This window comes from Mirounga angustirostris, unplaced genomic scaffold (assembly GCF_029215605.1).
Source record: "Mirounga angustirostris isolate CCGP_5_RB_7025 unplaced genomic scaffold, mMirAng1.0.hap1 SCAF_14, whole genome shotgun sequence".
Taxonomy (NCBI): Eukaryota; Metazoa; Chordata; class Mammalia; order Carnivora; family Phocidae; genus Mirounga; species Mirounga angustirostris.
Genome location: NW_026991722.1, coordinates 57,779,057 through 57,787,248, shown reverse-complemented (window position 1 = coordinate 57,787,248; position 8,192 = coordinate 57,779,057). Strand labels below are relative to the sequence as shown.

The following is an 8,192-nucleotide window of genomic DNA, read 5'->3' as shown; positions in this document are numbered from 1 at the left end:
GCATGGCTGATCTTATTTGCCTAGAAGGATCCCAGTGGCTGCAGCAGTGAGGAGAGGAAGACCCATGAGGGGAAGCAGTCAGTGGTAGCAACAAGCACAGACCAGGCGTTTATGGCAATAGGGGTGGAGAAAAGCGGACAGACTTGGAAAGATACAAGGAAGAAGAGGCTCCAAGGTCTATGATCTTAACCACAAATTACCCTACTGAGCCACCTCCTTCAAAAAATACAGGATAAAGTGATTTTTTAAAAAATGTAAATCAGGAGAATCATACTCCCAAAAGACATCCTGTCTGCTTCTCCTTAGATGCTGGCAGTGATACTGGGCCATCTTCTGTGGCTGAGCTCTGAGGGCACTGGGACCCCGTCCTCTCTGCTGCTGTTCATGTTTTCTGTGAGTCATTTATCTGCAATCCTCTGTGTAACAGCACACTCAGAATATAATCTGTACTGAATCTCCTTTGATGCAATATCTAGTAAGACCACAGCTGTATTTCATGGAGTATTTGAAGAAAAAGGACACTGGTAAGTAACAACACTGCAGAAGGGAAGGGGTGGGGGGTTAGTGCCCAGCCACGGTGGGGGGTGGAGAGGGGGGTGCCGAGCTCTCCCCTAGAGGGCGCTCCAACTCTCAGTTGGAGTCAGTTAATCAGAAAGTGGCAGCCGGGTCAGTCCTGGAGCACAACCCACTGTAACTCAGGGGCCAGGACCTTCATATAGAACTTCCTCCATTACCCAGAAGTCTCCAGTACCCTACATTTCTGAAGAATTATGTCCGGGACTTCTAGCACAAGCTGGCCAGCTGCTCATACTATATATAATCACGCACAAGGCCACCTGAAAATGTTCCGGTAAATTAGCCTTCCAAAAGTACTAGCCAGATGACCATACTATTTGTAGCCAGCTTCCCTTTCCCTCAGGTAAAAAGTCAAGCAAAAATCATACTCTGGCAATTGTTTCTGCTGGTCCTTGGCAAGGAGGCGTTCGATAATGCTTTCTTTTTCTAATATTCAGTGAGTCACAGGTATAAAAATATATCTGCTTGCATGATAGATGTTTTTAAAGTCACATGTGATTTTTTTTTTTTAATTTTGTTGCCCCATTAAGTTAGTCTAAAGGTGTTGGGAGTTACTATTTAAAGGAGGCTTAAGGTGCTTTCTTCTGGAAAACAACAACAAAATCCCATGTGGGTGTGCCTCTTTGGATCTGTCTGCTCTCAGACCCAGTCCTTGCCTGACTGCTCTGCACAGAGGGGGGAGCAACTGATGAGGGTTGGTTTTCCAGGTTCCTAGGTTTGCTGATTGGGTTTGGCAGGTAGAGATTGAAGTCTTAACAGCAAGGGAGAAACCAGGTTTATTTATTACCTTCTCTGTCTGCCTCAAGTGACTTCTTCAGAGTGGCCCAGTTTCCTTTGTGGACTGGCTTATTGGGGTTCCTGCTTTCACTGGACGACCTGAAGCCTCTGGTAACTTCCCCTCCTCCTGTTGCCTCTTGGTCAAGGGTCCTAGTGGCTTCTTGTGGTTGCAGATCTCTGGATTACTTCACTGTCCCCTGTTTGGCTCTCAATACCTCCCACTCTATAACCAATTCATTGCATTGTAAACCCTGTGTTATAAACGCTTGCACTACATACGAAGTTTCCGATTTTCTCATTCTTTTGCAGAGGCCTAAGTACGGGCCTAGGGAACTGCATGCAGCAGCATTGGTATAATAGGTAATTCGGTATGGCTGTATCCAGTGTGGTATAGTGACAAGAGCTGAGGCTTCCACACCACGTAATCTGGGTCCAAATCCTGCCTAAGGCACTAGTTAGCATACTCTGTGTCCTTAGGTAAGGTATAATTATCACTATCATCACCATCATCTATTTAATACCAGTGGAATAATCAATACTCTTTGAAATGTGAGCACACCCAACTTGGAGCAAAAGTTAGAAAACTTAGTCTGTGTCTATACAGTTATATAAAGAGAAACAGATTTTTTTTTACCTTGTTTGACACATAGTAGAAAAAAATATATATGACATGGGACTACACTTCCCTTACTGCGCCATACGCACAGACAGAATTATATACAGAATTTCTGCACTCTCAAAACTTGTCCAAACCTACGGACATTCTTTTCTAGTTTTTTTCCGCTTATTTTAACTCAAAAGTGCATTTATAATATGAAATTATTCCTCGCTTAAATCATCAGAAGTAACCCTCTTTGAAAAGAGTAGGAAGAGAAGATTTTTAACAGAGTGGGTGCTGTGTGTATGTTTCAGGAAAATTGGGGTTAAAAAAGGAAACCTGAAGTCAGGGGACCCTCCTGAAGTTGAAGCAGATGCATCCAACCCTGGAGGTATGTGGGGTGCCTTCCAGCTTCTCTTGCAGGGTTACTGCCCAAATTTCATGTGGGACCTGAAGCAGGCTAGTCCTACAAGGACCCACTGACCCCTTCTCATGGCCAGATTGGCAGCTGTGCGTAGTGGAGATAATGATGATGACTTGAGGGGCTCTTACAACAGGAGCACATTCATCGCACCTGTGAGCTACTAAAAATGCAGATTCTATGGGGCCATATGCCCCAGAGATCTCATTCCAAAGGTGTGGGGTGGAACCCTGGAATCTGTATTTTTAATAAATACATTCAATGCAGGTAACTGTCTGACCACACCCTGAGAAACCCTGTGTTGGTATTTCTAACACAGCTCCAGGTGTCATATGCTCTTCCTTCACATTTCCTCCTGTTTCTTTTTGAAACTCCTTCTGATGCTGTGTGTGAAATTCTGGATGATTGACCTGTAGAGACCGAGATAGAGATGTACTCTAAGTCGGAACTGGAGACAACATCCCACCAAAGGGTTCTCCTGGGGCCAGTCTTGCAGGGAAAGGGGAGAATCTTCCTCTCATCTGAAAGCTAAAGGAAGATATACCTGAGGGTAGAAAGGAGGCCCTTTTGCTCTTGACCTGTGGTTCTCAATGAGGGTGGAAGCACCTCTAGGGGCATTTTGGAAGTTTGCTGGCGTATTTTTTGTTGTCATGACAGTTGGGTTGTTGGGGCACTTGTGGAATTTAGGAGAGGGGTCAGGGATGCTAGGTGTCACAATATGCTCAGAGAAGAGCTGCTCCGCATGCTGTCCAACTTCCAAATGCCCTTCTGAAACATTCACATAGGTTAAAAACCAAACCAAACAAAGCACTGTCATTATCTGAGTCTAGAATGTAACTGTCTTAGTCTGTTTGGGCAGCGATAGCTGAATACCATGGTTTGGGTGGCTTATAAACAACAGAAATTTATTTCTCACAATTCTGGAGGCTGGAAGTCTGAGTCCGGGGTACCCGTGTGGTCAAGTTCAGGTGAGAGCTCTCTCTCTGACTGCAGACTACCATCTTCTTATGTCCTCCCATGGGGACATGTGTCTGGTGTTCTCACATGGCAGATCCCTCTGAGGTCTCCTTTATAATGGCACTAATTCCGCCCATGAAACCTCCACCATGCTGAGCTAATCATCACTTCCCAAATGCCCCACCTCCTGAGACCATCACATTGGGTGTTAGGATGTCACATGAATTTGGGGGTGAGAGGGACACAAACATTGGTCTATAGCAGTATTTTACACATAAACACTATGCTTTCACGTATAAAGCAGAATTTTTAGGGTTGTTCTCGTATATACTAGATTTTTTTTTTTTTTTTTTTTTTTGGGGGAGAGAGAGAGAAAGCAGGGGTGGGGAGGCGGGCAGGAGAGGGAGAGAAAATCTCAAGCAGACTCCACTCCCAGCGTGGAGCCCAATGCAGGGCTTGATCCCAGGACCCTGAGATCATGACATGAGCCGAAATCAAAAGTTGGACGCTTAACTGACTGAGCCACCCAGCGCCCCATACTGGATTTTTTTTTTTAAAGGAATGCAGCTGCAATAGAAATCAAGACTGACTTAATTTTATTTGGAGATTTACAATGACTTCTTCATCTTTAGTCATTTTGTCATCGATGGCAACGCCACTCAACGTGTTTGAGTTATTGCTATAACAGACCCCTATCTGTCTGCATTTTAGCAATTGCCTCTATGTATAGAATCTGACTACTTCTTTATATGTATTTTCTAGTATATTTGTACCTAAGCTTTATATGTGGAAATGCATATTACTTTGTTATAAATTGCTTTCTTACTATTTCTCTTTTATATTATCATTAGAGCATTATATTGAGTTTTAAAGATATGTATGATACATATATAATGAGTGATACACACATAATGATTCTCATTTCAGGTCGGAAGGGCGGTTGTAAGAAAAGGGGGGTGCTTTGCGCTGACATGGTTGAGATCCACTGCTCCTATAGGGAAACAGCTAAGATGTGTTGGAGGATGCCCCCTAGTGGTGAGTGTTGTGATGGCATCCCTTCCCCAGCACAGAGAAAATGAGTCTGGATGTGTTGGTGATTCTAAGAGACTTCCTTTCATTAAACGGAGCAGTATTCCCTTATAAAAGCTTTTGACATGTTCAATAAATTCACAGAAATTTGGGCTCCCTTCTTCTGACAACATAACTGCTAAAATTTTTAAAATTATTTTTTAAAAATTATTTTGGGATCCTAAGCTTGATGCACATGGAAAATACATTGTTAAATAGAGAAAACTAATAAAAATTCTCTACCTTTCCTAGTCGGCAGCATGTATACTCTGAAAAATTCAGGGAAATTAATGTGTTATGTTGCCACCCCCTTAATTTAGAACATTACAGATTTCACTATGCAGCTTCTGAAATGTATAGCATGTGTACGTTTGCTTTTATTGTAACTGTTATTTATATCTCTATCTACACAGTTACTACCTTTCAAAACAGAAATAGGATGTGAAATAGAAGATGCCAGTAGCCACTTCATCTCTCTGATCTGCTTTCCCAACTACAGAGCTCTTCTTTCCCTATAAAATAAGAGCAGGTTTACAAGGAAAGCAAAAATAGAACAATGGATTTATAGAAGCTTCCATAGCACATAGTACTTATTAAATAAGTTTCCTGATTAATTCAGGAAATATGACACTACAAAAGAGCGTGCATATAAATACATTTTGATTACTATTTCTATGTAAAATTACTGTCAAGCAAATTTCACCGGTGAGGTGATAGAACAATGTGGGTTCTGTGTCACATGATCTGTGATCATGATGATTTGTTCAGTTACCTTGGACAAAATAGCTCAGTCTTTCTGGACCTTAGAGGCCTCATCTATAAAATTAGGGAGTTGAACCTAATAAGCTTTAATGTATGTCCCAGCTTCACAAATCTGGGGGTTGAGGTGAATTTGCATGTGCTATTTTAATTATCAATGTGGAATTATCTGTAGCAAATTGTAGGCCACCTCTCTTCATTCTCAGACAAAATGTACCAGGCGATATAAACCAATTTTAATAGAACAGTATAATTAAGGAGGTTAATACGATGGAATAAATATGACAAATGTTAGTTATGCATATTCCTGATTAACCTATTGGGGCAGATTATTGAGAGTTAATCATGTTTTTTTTAAGGTTTCCTTTATTTTAGAGAGAGAGAGAGAACACGTGCACACAAGTGGTGGGGAGGGGCAGAGGGAAAGGGAGAGAGAGAATCCCAAGCAGACTCCCCGCTGAGTGTGGAGCCTGACTCGGGGCCCCATCTCATGACCCTGACTGAGATCATGACCTGTAACGCAACCAAGATTCGGACGTTCAACCAACTGGGCCACCCAGGAGCCCTGAATGTTAATCATATTTTTCAAGTGGCCCTCAGTATTATTACTTAGAATAAGTCCATTTCACATTTGTCTCTTTCAATACTCCCCACAGGATCTGAGAATTTGAAAGCAGAAAGAGGCCCTGGAGAGCATTGCCATCCTGTTCTTTTGTCAGCCCCTAGTTAGGCACCCCCAGGACAGGGACCCACTGGTTGTTATTCTGAAGCAGTCCTCCCGTCCATGATTAGGGTGTTCATAATCAGACCATAGAATATTTGAGAATGAAGGGGCACTATTAATAATGACATGAGACAGGGCGCCTGGGTGGCTCAGTTGGTTAAGCGACTGCCTTCGGCTCAGGTCATGATCCTGGAGTCCCGGGATCGAGTCCCGCATTGGGCTCCCTGCTCAGCAGGGAGTCTGCTTCTCCCTCTGACCCTCCCCCCTCTCATGCTCTCTCTCTATCTCATTCTCTCTCTCAAATAAATAAATAAAATCTTAAAAAAAAAAATAATGACATGAGACAATAGTCATGAGCTGGACCTGAACAGGCAGCTCAGGCTATATATAAGGTCACCCCATGACTCATGTACATTCCTCAAGGTAAGAATGTCTCCAAATTGGATCAGACTGATCCCTTTTTATGTCCACCGACACTGGGAAGACATGAACTCTTTTCATTTTGTTAAACTCTTTTACATATAACTGGAAAGAAGACTGTTAAAGAGGGTGCCTGGGTGGCTAAGTCTGTTAAGCGTCTGCCTTCGGCTCAGGTCGTGATCCCGGGGTCCTGGAATCAGCATAAGGCAAGGAATCAAGCTGAAATGGAATAGAGCAACCATTCTCTATTTTACAAATATATGAATCTGTGAAACACAGTCTTCATGCTTTAATGGGTCTTGTTTGCCCTTGAAAAAGACCGTGTAAATATTAGAAAATCATTATATATTTAAAGACTGTAAGTCCCTGAGCCACTAAACCTTCTTAATAGCTGTCCAGATCAAAGCCTACTTTGGAGTTGGTGCTGAATAGACAGTCTTATAGCTCCACAAATTGCTTTTGTTCTACAGTGATGCGAGGATCTTATTTTTTGCACCAACAGAATGCCATTTTTTCATCTAGGATACAGCATTCAGTGAGTTCATGAATTCCCCATTCCTCTCTGCCATGCAACTTAGTATGTTTACTTATTTCTGTTTTCTCTGTAGGGTGCTTCTCAAATATCATCAAGGAGTTTGGAAATTTATCAAGTAATGAAAAACTAAATAATCATGGAAGCATAAAAAGAGATAAAGAAAATAAAAATTCATTGTCTATTCACTATTTCAAAGGAATGAAATACACTATTTGAAGGATTTAATTGTTTCTATCCCTAAAGAGAGAAGCTAAATAGAATGGAACGGGCTGCCTTTAAAAGTACCATTGCAGGGTGCCTGGGTGGCTCAGATGGTTAAGCGTCTGCCTTTGGCTCAGGTCATGATCCCAAGGTCCTGGGATCCAGCCCCACATCGTGCTCCCTGCTCAGCGGGAAGCCTGCTTTTCCCTCTCCCTCTACTGTTCCCCCTGTTTGTGCTCTCTTGCTCTCTGTCAAATAAATAAATAAAATCTTTATGAATAAATAAATAAATAAATAAATAAATAAATAAATAAATAAATAAAGTGCCATTGTAAGTTCTCCAGAAAAGTGTTGCCTAGGCTGAAGGCCATGTTTCAAAAACTGCTACAGAGAAGATTGTTATCTGGGCCAGGGTTCTCGTCAACTCTGTAGATGTATTCTCAGCTGTCTTCTGTAGAGTATAACCTTCTCAAGTACAGAGCCACAGGGTAATACAGAAATCCACACACACAATGGGTAGGTGGTGTATCTCTGCCTATTTTCTAACTACTATAACTCACCACTGGAGCAAGTGGGGGTCAAGAAGGAAGATAGCTAGGAACTTTCAGAGCTGGAGGACTATGAGAGCTGCTGCCATTACTATGGCTGTCCTTCTGGTCTTTATTCTTTTTTTTTTTTTAAAGATTTTATTTATTTATTTGACAGAGAGAGAGACAGCGAGAGAGGGAACACAAGCAGGAGGAGTGGAGAGGGAGAAGCAGGCTTCCCGCGGAGCAGGGAGCCCGATGCAGGACTCGATCCCAGGACCCTGGGATCATGATCTGAGCTGCAGGCAGGCACTTAACGACTGAGCCACCCAGGCGCCCCCTGGTCTTTATTCTTAGAGAAGACAAGAGTCGTATCTTTGTCGTTGTCTGGCACCTTGAATATTCCACACATTGAGAACATTCCACACATATCAGGATTTTATGTAATCATAAAAGTTGCCTTTCTCTTCCAGGGACTTGTTACTTAAAACTTAGAAGAATTATCCGTCTGTTCAAATCCCTCTTCAGGGATGATGCCCTTCTATCTATTTATGCAGCAAGATTCTAGAATCTTAGACAACATTCTATCAAGGAGAATATTCTGGATTTCATTTTTGCTTTATTCACTG

General features: G+C 42.2%; 1 long non-coding RNA gene across 1 annotated transcript; it reads left to right on the top strand.

The window, feature by feature from the left end:
• Positions 1-259: 259 nt before the first annotated feature.
• LOC129046166 (uncharacterized) lies at positions 260-7,275 on the top strand. The gene is made up of 5 exons (XR_008506970.2): positions 260-524; positions 1,383-1,464; positions 2,266-2,342; positions 4,257-4,364; positions 6,909-7,275. It is a non-coding gene; the product is annotated as an uncharacterized LOC129046166 (long non-coding RNA).
• Positions 7,276-8,192: the final 917 nt, after the last annotated feature.